This window comes from Girardinichthys multiradiatus, chromosome 9 (assembly GCF_021462225.1).
Source record: "Girardinichthys multiradiatus isolate DD_20200921_A chromosome 9, DD_fGirMul_XY1, whole genome shotgun sequence".
In the NCBI taxonomy this organism is placed as follows: domain Eukaryota; kingdom Metazoa; phylum Chordata; class Actinopteri; order Cyprinodontiformes; family Goodeidae; genus Girardinichthys; species Girardinichthys multiradiatus.
In genome coordinates this window covers 27,036,163-27,053,873 of record NC_061802.1, presented here as the reverse complement: position 1 = coordinate 27,053,873, position 17,711 = coordinate 27,036,163, and the positions used below count along the sequence as shown (strand labels likewise).

Sequence of the window (17,711 nt, the reverse complement as noted above, 5' to 3'; positions counted from 1 at the left end):
TGTTTTGTAATGACACTAATCTGAACATTGGACTATGACCTACAGTAGCATGTATGACCTACATGCTGCTGGGTCACTGCCTCTCAGTTGGGACTGGGTCATATGTATTATGTCACATTGATTTTAGCTGTGATTTGTTTAGGTGGGAGAAAAAAGCATACATTGTGAATATTAGTGATTAAAATTTTGATAATTTTATCAGTACGCCTGGATAATGCCCTCTAGTTCCCACATGTTCAAGCTTGTACTCACACTGATGCTTTTGCGCATACAAATATTAAAGTTAAAGCAGAATCAAATAAGAGTAAAGAAATGTGTGTTGGTCTTCTCACCCAGGTTGCACCTACAAATAACCACACGACATCTTCTATTCACTCACACTGAGCTTAACCCAACACATAAGAGCTGTCTAATTTTTTGTTTTAAAGTTCAACTAGACTTTTTGATGTAAAACAAGCAGATGCTCAAGAGTAAGGTTTGCCAGCACACTGATCAGGCCGCAAGGCCCAGTGCCACCTAACAATTGTCCATCAGGGTACTGTTGACCACCTGGTGACAGGTTGCGTCATAGCAGCATTACCTGTGCATAGATTTACAAGTGATTACAAACAGATGGGCTAACTATCTCACTGTCAAAGGGGATCCCTCTTCTTTTGCCAAAGAACAGAATGTTCACAAGTAAGTTTGCAGTATTCAGAAAAAGAAACACAACCACGTCATCCAGGTTCTATGAAGAAACTTACAACCTTTTTCTCAGTATCAAACTCTACTACAGTATTGAGTACATACTGTATTTGAAACATAATAATACACCACAATATTCACTTATGTACAAAGGACTGAGGAGCAACTGACTTTCTAACAGGAAAAAACTGACAAACAAAAGCAGTTTTCAATTTTTGAGCAAATCTTTATTTTATTTTTTGTTTTATGAAAACAAACAAATGAACTATTCAAATCTTCCATTTAAAAAGAAGTAAACTGTTGCCAATGATATAATAATCTCCAAAAAATAAACATAAATCATGTGTAATTTTAAACATTTCCAAAATACTTTTTGAAGGTTTCTGCTCATTACTCTGCAACTTTTCACAAAAACAGTTGTTTGTTAGCAAAAAACAGAAGTAAACGTGAACTTGTTGGAAGCAACTGTTAACAGAGAGTGCAAAGTTGGTTTTTAATACCAAAGTGTTGAATTATCCCCAACCATTGATAGTAAGTAATGACCTTAGATAGGACAGAGATGAGAGATGGAGTCAAGCAGCTGCTACTGTCGGAAGCTGCACTGTGTCAAGAAACTTGCACAAACATGAGGGAAGTTCATAGAACTGACAATAACAAAGATGAAAAAACTAGAAAATGTACCGAAAGATTCATCCCTGTTTCCTTTCAGCTAATTCATATAATTTCATAAATACAAAAAAAAAAAAATATTCTAGTGACTTATGTCATTAGCCATTAACTTTTAAAATTTGAAAAGGATTTTAGAAGTTGCAAAATGTGGCCTCTATGGATTTGGCTGATTTATCCAGCACATCCAACAGATGCGTGAGATCTGGGGAATTTGGAGGTCAAGTCTACAATTACACTTGTCGTGTGTCTCAAACTATTGAAGAAATCTTTTTGTGGCAGTGCGCATTTGCCTGCTGAAAGAGGCTCCATTAAGAGAATTACGTTTACATGAAGGGTTGCGACCATGCTTAAATAGGTATGTGTCAAAGTAACATCCACATGGATGGCAGAACCAAAGGTTTCCAAGCAGAATATTGCCCAAAGTAACACATCACCTCCAGTGGCATCCGTCATGATGTAGAAGAAAACATGATTGATCAGACCAAGGTACCATCTTTCACTGCCCTGTGGTCCAGTTCTAATGCTCACATGGCAATTGTTGGTCTTTTTGGTGGTGTACAAAATGACTAATTACTAATATTTTCTTTGTTTAATATTTTGACTTTGAGGACGAAAAATTTATTTGCTGTCTAATATATCTGACCACTTTCAGGTAACCTGATAGAGATAAACAGTGTTATTCACATTACCTGTCTCAGTCATAATGTTATACTTGCATACATACCATCGCTGCGCTTTATGCACTCCATTTTAAACACTAAAGCTTTCCTACACCCTTCTTAGGCATTTCTGACTGAAAAGCAAAAGTAACCCATAGGTGTGTTACAGTCAATATCAGCTAAACATATAAGATATGACAGAAAGAGACTATTTGTTACTTCTGCTTGTTAATACAGCATGGATAGCAACAGACAGCAGCCATGGGCGACTGGGTTATTGAGCCTGACGCTGGAGGGCCTGATGTGAAAGATGCCCACAGCCTCAAGGTTAGAATTACATGTTCAGCCCACAGAGCAGCAAGGATATGACACATCATTGATCTCTGTTTTAATTTTATGGTGACTACCTCCAGATTCAAGCAGTTTGGTGGGCTGGTAGCCTGACCCTTTTAATCAATCCCATATCATTTAGTATTTAACTAGCATTAATGGCTCGCTAATCTTTTTGAAATGGTCATTGAAGGCAGTAAAGACAAACTACATAATGCTGGGAATTTATATTTTGAATCTGTGTAGGCCTTAAGAGACAGTCACAGTTAATCAGATTTGTCAAGAAATATCTTAGTTGTTTGTTTACAGCACAGCCAGATTGTGTTAAGTGAAGCTAATGAACAACACACTAAGAGAAGACGAAAAAGACAAATTTTTAATGTTTGAGAATTCATAATTCCTCTGGAGTATCATTCTTCTAAATATTCTTCTTCATTGCTGTCTTGGCAGGTTATGCTGAATATCAATCTCTGCCCTTGAGGGAAAACTACTACAGCATTTAGACATTAACAAATTGGTTTTCAATGAAGAGCTTAGGCCTGCTGCCGCAGCCCAACACAGCACAATTGCTGGTTCTAAACAAGATTTTACACTTGACAAGGTCTCCTTGAGGAAAACGCTGAATAGAAACCCTCTGTGCTCCTCAGAATATTCCTTCTTCCATTCCCTCTCACACCCATGAAAATCATTAAACAAACAAGAATGAGGGAAGGAAAAAAATTGTATTTGTTGCACTTTTAACTTTTAGTATCATAAACACAGCATGCAAATATTTGTTTGCAAATTAAACAGCTCTAAATTCACTCCCTTAAGAATGAATTTGAAGGTTGCTGTGTATGTTCTTTAAATCATTGTGGGGTAGAAAACCAAAGAGAACTTCAGCTTATGGGAATCCCTTTCAAACAACAAAAATAATTGTAACTACCTTGTGATTCTCCTTCTTACTAAGAGTCAGATGTGTCCAAATTCATTTTGTGATTAATAAGGGCTATACGAAAAATTACAATCATGCTATGAAACTCCAATATAAGTGATTTCAGTGTTTAATATTTTTTTATTAGTTTCAACACCCCTGGTCATGAGTAGTTTGTTATTCTGATTAATTATATTTGGTATTATACAGTTTCCTATCTTACCTTGAATGCTGGTGCAATGACAAAACTGTTATGTAGGTCGCATTATGCGGATAGAGAGTTTTATTGAATATCGAGTCATTTTATGTCTTTGCAGTATGTGTCTCCCTTCTTATGCACTGTCATTCTTCATAGATCCTACATACAGGGAATAAGGGTATGGAATTCACAGTGTTGTGCAGCATCATGATTGGGTACTTTTCCTTTACCGCCACTATTTTAATTTTCTTTTTTCACATTAAAGTGAAATGATAATAATATGTCAGTGCTCTATGAGTTATCCCAATTAGTGAGATAATTATTAGCTTAATTGATAAGGCAACAAGTAAAGCCATCAGTTTCACCTTTAGTTTCAAGCATTCGGCATCCCGAGGTGAGTGAAGTGTTTGGACAGTGTAGAATGTGATTATATGTTATTGTTGCAATATTTGAGTTGAATCAGAATTCATTCTCTAGAAGTGGTGTATGTGTGCGGTGTCATGATCTGCCTGTAACGGGTTTGGGTTTGAGTTCCTAGTCTGTTTTCCCCACGTTTTTCAGTTGCTGTTATTCTAGTTCATGTTTAGATTTATCATTCTATCCTTGTGTTCAGATTACTTTCTTGGTTTCTGGTGTTTAGATGTTTTAGTTTCTATTTCCTTATAGGTCTGGTTCCTTCATGTTTATGTTCTTTAATTCCATTGTTTACTTATTCCTGTTCACCTAGAGGTTTTGTTTCCCTGCATTCCTTGCTCATTGGTTTTAACTAATCACTCTCCCTCAGTTTCCTTCCACCAGCTGCTTCTTATTTCCTTCCGTTTAGCTCCCTCAGTTCTCTGGTCTATTCTCCACTGCCTTCAGTATTTATACTCTCTGGTTTCATCTCTCTACCTTGCAAATCTTCCCTTCCCATGTTCTGTCCTGTCTGTCCTGCCATTTTTGTAAGCTTCTTGATGGTTATTATTTTTAAACAACTCTTTTATTCACCATGCGGCTCCCTCACTCTGCTCTGCACCTTAGTCCAAGCCAAAACCAGCCTTATATGACATGCGGTATATATTATTGACATGTCCCAAACATCCTTGGCAGCCTGGCTTCTCTGGTTCATACAACAGAGTGTTCTCAGCCAGAGGCCTCTTCAGATCTACTGTAATACAGACCACTACAGGAAATCCTTCCAGCCCACAGCCATCACCATCTACAACAACTCTTTGAAGAAACGTGTATAATATGAATTAAAACAAAATTTTATTTCCCTTTGGGATTAATAAAGTATATTTAAGTTTTAAATTAGCTCTGTGAAAAACCTGCTCAGTCTGATAACCTAAACGGAACTGTTGACAAATTATGACATGCAGGAAGTTTGAAAAGTGCTGTTTGTAGCACTTAAAATCTACCCCTTTCGACAAGTAAATAGGGGTCAAATGACACAAACTGTGGGACAGTGGTACCTCTACAAATTAGGATTCATATTACGTTGTAAGATAAGGGGCAAAATTAGGTTACAATTAGGTTTAATGTACCTGTTAGGAGTTAGACATTCAGTTGTGACGGTTAATGTTAGGGCAAGGCCAAGATATACACGGAGGGTTCCCATGGGTAATCAGAGACAGGCATGTGTGTGTTTGTGTGTAAGGGAGCAGGACAAAGATGAGAGAGATGAAGAGGGAGCAAAAGAACTTGGCTAATATAATCCCATTATAGAAGTACAAGTGGGAGCAGTCACAGTGCTCAGTCTACACAATGGGCCAACCTGCAGCCTGTAGCTATCCACTGGATGGATAGTTTCTGCCATGCAGATGCATCATTGCACTGCAAGTGCAAGTCTGCCTGCCATGGGCCGGAGGTGGAATTCACTTATGTGGCCAGCCATTAAAACAGTAATAGCCAGTTGTTTCACAGTGCGATAGACTTCGTGGTAACAGTGTGTCCTACACTGCAGACACGTGGCCTGGCATACACTAAACCTTGCATTGTTTAGAATCACACAGATGTGTATTCATGTTCTTTATAATCCTAAAAATCATAACTACATTTCATATGAAGCAATACACAAATATTTTAGCTAACACAAATTTAAGATTATGCCCAGCTGGTAATACACATGTAATAATGCATTTGAAAGTAGATAAATATAATCGGCCACACAATTAGGAGATAAAAATGTAAGCTGTGCATTACATTTTTAAGGGCCGGAGGGGTCTGGTTTGGGGACCAGAGGATTTCGTCTCTTCTTTTTGCAGATGACGTGGTCCTGCTGGTCCCCTCTAGCCAAGACCTACAGCATGCGCTGGGGCGGTTCGCAGCCGAGTGTGAAGCGGCTGGGATGAGGATCAGCTCCTCCAAGTCCGAGTCCATGGTTCTCGACCGGAAAAGGGTGGCTTGTCCTCTTTAGGTTGGAGGGGAGTTCCTGCCTCAAGTGGAGGAGTTTAAGTATCTCGGGGTCTTGTTCACGAGTGAGGGAAGAATGGAGCGGGAGATCGACAGACGGATCAGTGCGGCTGCCGCAGTAGTGGGGGCGCTGTGCCGGTCCGTTGTGGTGAAGAGAGAGCAAAATGAAAAGTGAAGATCTCGATTTACCGGTCGGTCTACGTTCCTACCCTCACCTATGGCCATGAACTTTGGGTCATGACCAAAAGAACGGCATCCTGGATACAAGCGGTTGAAATGAGCTTCCTCCATAGGGTGGCTGGGCACTCCCTTAGAGATAGGGTGAGGAGCTCGGCCATCCAGGAGGGGCTCGGAGTAGAGCCGCTGCTCCTCCACATCGAGAGGAGCCAGTTGAGGTGGCTCGGGCATCTATACCGGATGCCTCCTGGACGCCTTCCTCGGGAGGTGTTCCAGGCACGTCCCACCGGGAGGAGGCCCAGGGGACGGCCCAGGACACGCTGGAGGGACTATGTCTCTCGGCTGGCATGGGAACGCCTTGGACTCCCCCCAGAGGAGCTGGAGGAGGTGTCTGGGGTGAGGAACGTCTGGGCACCTCTGCTGAGTCTGCTGCCCCCACGACCTGGTACGGGATAAAGCGGAAGACGACGAGTACGAGTACGAGAAATGTAATGTATGATGGAGGTTGACCACTTTATTGTCAGCAGCTTGACAAACACTGTGTTAACTGCAAACAAGTTAAATTGTCTTCCAAATTTCAAATATTCATTTGGATAGCAGACTAATAATTAAACAATGCAGATAAAAGCTATTTCTTGGTGGGGTGTGACCAGATTTTTCAATGTTTCGAGGTATATAAGGAAAAATATAGTTTTCATCTTAGATGCACTTTGAAGAGGTGAACAAGAAGGTGAAAAAGGTCGTCACTGGTCCAGAAACATAATGAGATTATCTTGAATACCTCAAATCTGTGTATGTTAAGAAAATAGACCTGCACAATATCAAAAGTAACATTAACCAACAAAAAGCATGAATCATGAAAGAAAAATATTACAGAACATTTCTTTGGACAATCAAGTAATATTTAGCTAAATAAAGGCTTATTGTTGTCAAAAATAAAAGGCTTTTTGAATGTAAAACTTAAAAGATTTTTGCAAACTACAAAAAAGACATTAAATACAACGTAAAAGACAAAGAAATAGGAGCAATAGGAAAAACAATAGCTAGAACAAAATACAGTGATGGTTATGGAGTTTACTCAGCCAACTTAAACAGCTGTCCGGATTCCTGAGAGCAGAGACTGAAGCATTCAAAACACTAAAAGTATGAACTGAAGTGATGAGTGAATTAGTGCTCCCAAAATAACCACGACCCACTTCAACCTTCAATTGAGTAGTGTTCTTTAATCAAACTGACAGCAAAGATAGCAAACGAATGAAAATTTTATATATGATATTACAAAGAGGTCTGTTCAGCTGAGGAAGACCAGCCTGGCACCTTTTTAAATTTATTTTTTGCTGTGTTCCATTTCATTATTGGAAAACACATCAGTTTTCCCCTCGGCTGCTCTGCAGTGTAAGGAGGATTCCTGGACACGTAAGAGTGGGACTGATAAAGATAGAATTGATTCCAGCCAGCAGCAGCCACAGTGAAGGGGGCTCAGTTTAGTCCTGCAGCTAAACGTCTGGGTTTACTCGGTCTCCCTCTTTCTTGTCTAAAGGCAAGTTGTCACTGAAGCGACATCAATCTCGTGCCTCATGACTTCACACAACACGCCTTTTCCCCTGATGCCTTATCGCATCATCTGCAGGGAAGATTAAACAGGTCACCGCAAAGTTTTCTAAACCCAACAGGTAAAGAAAACTAAATCAAATATTTATGGCTGGGCTTTGACTTTATTCTGTTTGAAATAAAAGTTCCAACTTTTTAAAAATCTCACATATACATGCAAGTTCGAAGAATAATGTTAAATCCACCTGTCACAGGCAATGATGCTGACTTATGATGCATGTTTGATTTGATATGTTTGATTTGTTTAATCCTCGTAAAATTAAGGTTACTAATCTGACAACAATGACTGTGACTACACAGCAACCAGCCTATTGAGACAATCAAGATTACAACCAAGTGATTACACGCCACCTCACTCTTTCCTTCAACATGAGTAAGAAAAACTGCAGAGGTTTTTTAAAAACTACAAACACAAAAGGTCTATTTTGAAACCAGTTCATGCTTTTTCTTTTTAAGGAGAAGAAACCTACAAACTTATTTTTACAAGACTAATGCACTATAAAATACAGGGGTTGGACAATGAAACTGAAACACCTGTCATTTTAGTGTGGGAGGTTTCATGGCTAAATTGGACCAGCCTGGTAGCCAGTCTTCATTGATTGCACATTGCACCAGTAAGAGCAGAGTGTGAAGGTTCAATTAGCAGGATAAGAGCACAGTTTTGCTCAAAATATTGAAAAGTACACAACATTATGGGTGACATACCAGAGTTCAAAAGAGGACAAATTGTTGGTGCACGTCATGCTGACGCATCTGTGACCAAGACAGCAAGTCTTTGTGATGTATCAAGAACCACGGTATCCAGGGTAATGTCAGCATACCACCAAGATAGACGAACCACATCCAACAGGATTAACTGTGGACGCAAGAGGAAGCTGTCTGAAAGGGATGTTCGGGTGCTAACCCGGATTGTATCCAAAAAACATAAAACCACGGCTGCCCAAATCACAGCAGAACTAAATGTGCACCTCAACTCTCCTGTTTCCACCCGAACTGTCCGTCAGGAGCTCCACAGGGTCAATATACACGGCCGGGCTGCTATAGCCAAACCTTTGGTCACTCGTGTCAATGCCAAACGTCGGTTTCAATGGTGCAAGGAGCGCAAATCTTGGGCTGTGGACAATGTGAGACATGTATTGCTCTCTGATGAGTCCACCTTTAGTGTTTTCCCCACATTCGGGAGAGTTACGTTGTGGAGAAGCCCCAAAGAAGCGTACCACCCAGACTGTTGCATGCCCAAAGTGAAGCATGGGGGTGGATCAGTGATGGTTTGAGCTGCCATATCATGGCATTCCCTTGGCCCAATACTTGTGCTAGATGGGCGTGTCACTGCCAAGGACAACCGAACCATTCTTGAGGACCATGTGCATCCAATGGTTCAAACATTGTATCCTGAAGGCGGTGCCGTGTATCAGGATGACAATGCACCAATACACACAGCAAGACTGGTGAAAGATTGGTTTGATGAACATGAAAGTGAAGTTGAACATCTCCCATGGCCTGCACAGTCACCAGATCTAAATATTATTGAGCCACTTTGGGGTGTTTTGGAGGAGCGAGTCAGGAGACGTTTTCCTCCACCAGTATCACATAGTGACCTGGCCACTATCCTGCAAGAAGAATGGCTTAAAATCCTTCTGACCACTGTGCAGGACTTGTATATGTCATTCCCAAGACAACTTGACGCTGTATTGGCCGCAAAAGGAGGCCCTACACCATACCAATAAATTATTGTGGTCTAAAACCAGGTGTTTCAGTTTCATTGTCCAACCCCTGTAAATACTACATAAAATGAACATAAATATTATCAAGAATTCTTGACAGTTTTAGCTAAGAAACATTTATTCAAACGACAGAAATAATTTTTTTCTTGTTCAGGATGGGAACGGCATATTTGGTTTATTAGATAAAAACTTTATTCATACACATGGAGAAAGTCATATAAGTGGCTGGAATAGAAAAGGAATTACCAAGAGTCCAATGCACCAATTCCTATAGTTTTTGCATTTGCAACAGAAATACTATGAACTGAGTTTTATCTTAAAAGCACATTGGATGTTTTAAACCCATTGTTTGGATAAAAAGCAAAAAATTCTCCATGCAAACACTCCAAAAAGCAACAAGACACGTTCTAAAACAGTTGTATGGTGCCAAAAATGATCTCAAACGAAGTTTCTTCCTCTGTTAAGTTGAACTACGATGATATTCTTTTAAATAAAAGTATTAAAAATTAATTATAATTTGTGACATGTTGCTCACTGCAACACTAGCTCTACAGGCTTATAAGGGCCTCTTGAATCTTAGTTTTGTTTTGTTTGAGAAGATTGGTTGCTTCTTCAATCAATTCAAAGTGCAGTCTTTACACTTGTACTCAGAGGAACATATTATATTCATACATAAAATAACAGGCTTAACTTACTTTGCGCTTAAACGAAGTAACACTTAGCCCAGAAACATTGTTTATCCCTGTCTCTCATTGTAACATGGAATCCATCACACAAACACAATTTGTGTCCAATTTGTACTCCAATACTGCCAATGTTTACTATAAGATGAAAGCTATAAGATGAAAACTAATATTGGCACATTGAGTTAGTGAAGGACACAAAACAAAATAATTTTCTACAGCAGATGAACAATATCTGAAGGAATATATGAAGAAGAAATTTAGCTAAGATTTCACACATAAGAAGAAAACAGTTTTCATCCACAGTGGGGCATGGTCACGGTCAGAAAAATGAAAGGTGCATCTGACTAGGTCAGAATATCCATATTATTTATTTCAGTGCTATAAAATGTACAGTTAGAGCACGGGAAGAACTTTGGACTTGATAAAACCAACACCAGCAGATGAAACGGCTCCCTAAGTCAACACTATCTGTGGAAACTTGACAATAGGCCTTGAAGAACTGCATTCTCTCCTTCTCCATTCATCCTCCAGACTAGGACCTTGATTTCCAAATGAAATGGAAGAGTTACTTTTATCTGTAAAGAGGACTTTAGACCACTTAGTAACAGTCAAGACGTTTTTCTGCTAAGCCCAGATGAGAACCTTCTGTAATCATACAAATTAATGGACATAAGCACCTGAAATATATCACTGTGTGCAATTAATGAATATATAACATAAGAATTTTACTTTTAAAATTGTATTAGTGAAATTAATACACTTTTTGAATACTTTCTAATTTATTTATATGCACTTGTGAAGAATTTCAACGAGGCATTCAAGCTAGATCCCTAAAAGAGGGGTAAAAGCAGAGCACCTTTTTGTATTATTATACTAACTCAAACCTTGAATATTTAAGAGTGGATGACTGCTCAATACTAGTGCACACTGATTAGCCTCTATTCACAATTCACTCAACATTATTAGTACCGCAGGATAATCATAACATGGAACAGGAAAACTGGAGTAACATCCATAAGAGAAATTTGGAAAGTACCATTCACAGCCATTCTTGAAGACCATTTTAAAAATGTTAATAGTTTGCTCAAAATATAAAGCTGAGTTGAAGAATGAATCTGGTAAACCAATTACTGATTTTCACAAATTCTGAAAACTCATTTGGCCTTACATATTGCATTTGTACACAATTAAAAACATAAAGTCCTATTTTTCCTCCTTTGTGGTAGAACTTAAAAAATAAAGAGCTTTTAAAGCTTTTGCAAGGTACTTTAATACAAATTAAAATTTTATATTTAAATCAACTTCAAATCCATGAAATTACACAGAAAGGGATAAATGCATGCACAGCTTACACAGACAATATGTAGAAATTGTTGTGAAAATAATCTGAACATACAACAAACCAAGGATGAGAGCAGACAATAAGAGCAGACAATAAGGATAAAAAAAATCATATTGTTATGAGTCCATCCATGCTCCAGTGAGCTCCTCGTTTCAATATAGATGAAGAAAGCTCGGCCTGAGGACAGCAGTGAGATATGCAGGCAGCCCACACATATCTGATGATGAACAGGCCTGCCTGCACATTCTAAAGAGAACACATTTTCCAGCTAGCCTTTCATAATTGTATTTTTTTCCTTCCAAAAGGCCCTAGAGCCAGACTTGTATGCTCCATCTGAAGTGGTTGATGTAGTAATGGGTCATAGTGATGCATTCATACTGGGACTAGCTTAATTGTATTATCAATCTCATCCAGACAGTGCTTCAGCCCCACAGCTCTGGACATGCTACTGCCAGACACTCTGCATTAGCACTGAATAGTGAGCCATGCAGGAGTGTAATCTTCACCCTCATCTGTTTTCCGAACTTAAGATGATAGGTTAGTTTTCTGAATGATGATCAGAGTTTTTGACACTGCCATCCTAGGTTCTTCTTCACTTTTTCACTAATTTTATATCTGCCCTTGTGTCAGTGTTGCTCTAACTTTTCCTTCTTTTCCTTCTTGAATCTACTGTCAGTGGCCACTGGATAAGTACAGGTCTGTTAATTCTGTTAAGCTCTACAAAAACTGTATAAAAATGGGCACAGATGAAACTGTAATGGCAGAAGAACAGCTGTTTAGGTCCATTCTTTGTTGTTCTAGCCTGATGTCTTGCACTCAAAACATCCCCATCTCCAAATCTCTTCTCTTCCTTTTTTGGAAGTAACTTTCTCCATGCTTCCCTCTCATCATAAGTAGAAGTTCTAAAGGTGGAGAGGAATTTGGAGATAAAAGCACAAAGAGCCTCTGGAGTCCGTCGCAAGCCTAAGGCAAGGAGAAGGTCAACTGGCCTGCTAAGAAGGGCTGTTATCATCTTGGTTACATGTTATCGGAGAGCCCGCAGTAGTGTTTATTTACAGCTACTGCTCCCCCTGGGTGCACACTTAAAGACCTGGGGCTGATTGGTCTGTAATGACTTTAGAAACACGGGGAGCCAATGAAAGAAAGGAAGTAAAACAAGAGGAAAGAAATTACTTGCCAATAACCAATAAGTCATAGACAAAATTGGTATGAACACATTTTCTACATATGTACCTAGAGGTCTGGCCATTCAAGTGAAAATGGTTGCATTTGATTTGCAATTTTTGTAGAATAAAGTACACACATGTAAGCAAGTGCACCAACAGATGGATCCTGATCTGAAGTTAGAAGTATTGACCCTCAAGGAAACATTGCTGTTGCTACTTAAACTAAAATGAGTTGCTTTGGTAATTTACGATTTTTGCTTTGCTTGCCCTTTAACTTCTCTTTTTGCTGTTGATCAGTTTTATAATAAGCTGAGAAGTGAAATGGCTAGAAGCCAAATGACAGTGGTTAATGCTGGACACAATTCAAAATGCTTGTCAGAAAACCAAATAGTTTTTACAACAGTTATTTTACCACTGTGCTGTGTTTACCAGTGTGCACTAAAAGACCCTAACTCACCTTTTAGTGCACACTGCTGGTCAGCTGACTGAAAAAAAGACAACCACACATTTTTCTGACTTAGAAAAAAGATTAAAAACAGTTGTTTAGAAAGAATACAGTTTGAAAAAAAAAAAAACAGTCATGGCATGGTTCCCTGACCAGATAGTCCAACTGATTAATGAGATAATATTCAATTATATTATTGCATAATAGCAATATATATATATTGCTATTATGATTCACTGACGACGCACAAATATGAAGGCAAATTTCAATTCAAAGTCCTAAGTTTGTCTAACTGACCAGGAAAAATTCAAAACAATAAATGCCTAAGTAAATGCATGATCAACACTATGTATTTGACCATTTGACTAGCATAAATTTAGAACAGACCATTTTTAAATCATGATCATATTTGCTAAAACAGGCAATTGGAAATGGCTGTGGAAAAACAGGCCTTGGGAGTGGATTTCAACACGTTTTACTTTGAGTAGAACCCCCACATCATATCAGCCTTTATTTAAAGCAACGTATATTCTTTCACAATGCTGATCCTGTCAGTGTTTCACCCTTCACTTTGTGACTATATTTTGTACATGAATTTCTGTTATCAAACAAACTCTTGCACATCAATGAAACTGATCTGAGAGAGACGTTGTCTACATAAATCAGCAGAATAAACACAGACAGCTTGAAAAACATGAACCGCTAAAGCATTACAAATCCTCACCATTTTCCCAAACTGCACAATCTTGTCTCAGAAGAAAAATGAGACGCCTGCTCAGAAGCTGTGGTTATGGTGTCAGGAATTGCAAGGGAATAAATTACTGGATGAATCACTGGAGCCTGGTGTGCGAGCATCACTTTTGCAATGAGAAAATCAGGTTGCAGTGATATTCACTTTTGACACACTTCTATTATGATGCTAGAATCAGGCTCTGAGCCAATGAGTAGTGAAGTTCAAAAAAACATTTAGAGCACAAAAACAGCCTGGAGCTGGATTTGTTTTTTAAAACAACAAACCTGGACTCATTTGAATCACACCACCTCCCTCAGCACAGATGAAGTAACAACAATGCCAATTTTGAATTATAAACATGTCAGTTCCCATAATATCAAGTGCGTGAGTTTTTTTTTTCACCTCAACCTTTCCAAATCGTACTGTCACACCGTGAATATGGTTGATAATAAAATCATTTCATTATTCACAATTTTCAAAACAGCTCGCTGCTGCTAGCATTTGGTGACATTTTGAAAATATGAGGTACTGACTGGGTTTCTTATGAGTAGACCATATCAGAGCCATCAACAATTAACTTACATAACACAGAGGTTGTTTGTACTACTTCCTGGCATCCCTTACTACTAAAACGGAGCCAATGTGTTCAGTCAGTGATTAGAAATAACCATGCACAACAGACCTGAATGTCAGACAAGATTGCCACTCTGCTTTCCATGAAATGACACTGATATGTTCCATGGCAAAACAAACTGTCACTGCACCGCGAGGCCCATATGATAGAAACAACAGATGAATTCAGTATTGTGTCACTTCCTTCTCCTGACAAACGGCCATTGCCTCCTTTGGGGGGACAGTAGATGCTATAGATTGAAAAGGAGTCAATGCAACTTCTGAGCTGTTTGGTGCAATCAAAGCTCGAAGTGTTCAGATATCATGCCACACAAGGCCAACAATTATGTTTTAGTCATTTCAAAATTAGATAGAACTTAGATACAAAGCCTTGCACAAAAAGCACTATAGTGGCAGGCAGGATGAAGTGACAAACCATTTGCCCCTTAAATCTTTTTCATTACACTGTTAAAAATCATGTCTGCCATGACATCCAAGTTCCTAAAATGCACAAAACACATTAGTTTCCCTTTTTCATGCTTCTATTGCACAAAAAAACGGAAATTGCTCTTATTCCCATTCGATCTATTGGTTGAAATTTCCCCCAAAAGCAAGGCACGGCCATTGTGCAAGGGCCAAATAACCAAATGTTTGACTCCACTTGTAATTCCTTTCAATTCTAGATTGGCCACCTTTGGAGTCATTTTGCTCACATGTGCAAATAAAAAGACCAAACACCAAATAACGGCAAGCATGCATTTTGCCTGAAAACAACTGAAAAAACAAGCATAAACTTGCAGTCATCATAGCAGTTTCAACATGTGCAGTATAACAATGGCAAAGAACAGAGTGGATGCAATATATTTCAGGTGCCATACATTCAGAGTCTGCTTGCTAATTATCTATTTGTTTTTTTATTTGGATAAACCTTTACTATCTTTTATGAACACAACTGATAGATTTTGATGACCAAGATGCTAAAGCTCACAGAGAGTGGTTGGGACACTGTGACGACAGGAAAAAAAGCTAGTGGTCAGGAAAAAGTGCATTAATCACAGTCAATATAGTCATAGACTGGTGTACAACAGCCTTAAAATAAATGTTTGTTATGGAGATGTAGTGACCCCCTGGACACCACGCTTTGCTGCAGTTCTCTGACAGTGTATGTTGGACATTTACCACCCTTCTGACTAAACATGGTAGCAAGACACACCTACCTGTTTGTCACAGTTCTAGTTGTTTTAAACAGTTTATTTGTTGCTCTGACTGTAGATATGGGTCACTTGAGGCAAGTTTTTCTTGTAACCATTTCCATTCTGTAAAGATCAACACAAGTATGCTGACTTCTAGGGCATGTTGTCTTTTTTTCACATTTTAAAGAAGGGCCAAAAAAATTGAAAATTGAACTGTGTAAAACATCATATTCATGCCTTATACTTTCATTGTAAAACTATGCTATTTTTACTATTGGTGCCAACAACTTTGGAGGGTAACAGAAATACTATGTTGCCGCTGTAAGTGTGAGCATTACTATGGCGCCATTTGTGATAAAACAAAAATTTATATTAATTATTGAGATATTGAGTTGGAAAGCTTGGACTTACACTTAATCAATATCCAGTTTCATCCACAGAAAGATGTACAAAAAATCATTGTTGTCTCCACAATATAAGATATCCCAGTCATCCTTTTTATGGCTATTCAGGGATAGTAATTCTAAAGTTATAAACATGCATGACATGAGTTTTTTGTTATTTTGCAGAGCTCTGATGAAAGTTTACCCTAAGGGTCATATATCCTCAACAGACAGCACAGATTAAGGTATGGAAAGAGTAATAATACTAACAATAATGTCTGAAGAAAGTCAAAGATGGAAAGAGAAGAGTAAAAAAAAAACCACAATAATAATAAAGACTAATCTCTTATGGTTACAAATGGTCCGCAAATAGCATAAATCAGGAGCAATGGTCTTTCCAACAGTCCTAAGACAGCCCCAATTTATCTCCATACTTCACTACTGACTGAAAGGAATGAGAGAGAAGAGAAAACTGCTAAAAGGGAAAACTGGAGAGGCCATTTAATGATTTGAGCAGTGAAACTTCTCTGCTGCCAAGTACATTGAAGAGAGAAAGAGCACGAGACTGTGAGATCATCTCAATACATTAGACATCAGGAGTGAATATAGGAGTGACAGAATATACCGCAGCATGTTTAGGACTCTCCAAGTCACTTACTCTGAGTATCAGGCTTGATTGTAAAAACCTTTCTCTCCTATTTAATCAATAGAAACTTGACTATCCTGATTCATAGGGCACTCTGGAGTACATAAATATCTCCTGACAACACTGGCTGAATTTTGTACATAACTCCCATCCACCCCAGCCACTAATGCTCTGTGTTTTCCTTTATCTGTACTGCCTAAATTCTTTCCCTACATAACTGTTTCTATCAGAGTATTTCCTCTATCAAGCTATAACTCTGGTAATTTTTCATAGGATTTAGGCAATTGAAACAAAAAGATAGGCCATATAGACTGAATACGGTCCACAATATTCGCCCAGGAGAAACATAAACATGACAGAATAAATACAACTGCTGAAAATATGTACTCACTATGAAAAATATCCTGAGTATGCACATGAATGACAGCAGTTTGACTTCAGTAACGGGGATTGTTTCTGTCATCTGTCCGAGTTTATAAAAGAAGGCTGATTCTCACCTTGACAAAAGCACATAATCTGTCACAGTAGTTCTGGGATTTGACCAGGAGATACTGTTTTGTTTTTTTTGTTTTTTTGGGGTTCAAGCATGTCAGAGACAATGAATGCTCATTTAAAAATGAGTAAACAAATAATATTAACAATTATGAAAATAATAATAATAATAATATAACTATGTGCTTGTAATCTGAACTTGACTGCATTGTTTGATCACTAGGATCAATTAAGAATGTATGTACTTGACTTGAAACCTGTCTTTATAATTGGATTGAATTCACTTTTTTTGCAAAGGGCCTTGAGACATTTGTTGCAAACTGTTTTGAATTAGATTTGAATTAATAACAATAAACAAATGACCAAACTTAAAAACAGCTTACATTTGACAGCTCAAAGCCATGCCCAAAATACTGTAAACAATGTTGATAATATTTCTAGTGATTTAAGCGAACTTAGAAAATGTTTTCTTAATTAGTTTAACATTGCAAGATTTCATTAATTCTAAAAAGCTGACAGTGCTCAAGGAAATGTAGAAAAGGGTATTTATGTTTCCCAGATTGAGTTAACACTAAAGTTTTTCTCTAAGTAGAAAAAAGGAAAAACATCAAAATAAACTCTAAATATTTGCATATCACCGAAAGCCGTTCATTAGG

The 17,711-nt window shown here is 38.3% G+C and overlaps 1 protein-coding gene across 1 annotated transcript in view; it reads right to left on the bottom strand.

Moving 5' to 3' along the window:
- Positions 1 to 17,711, bottom strand: part of agbl4 (AGBL carboxypeptidase 4) — a 479,295-nt gene that overhangs the window by 451,847 nt on the left and 9,737 nt on the right. The gene's annotated exons all lie outside the window — the stretch shown is intronic.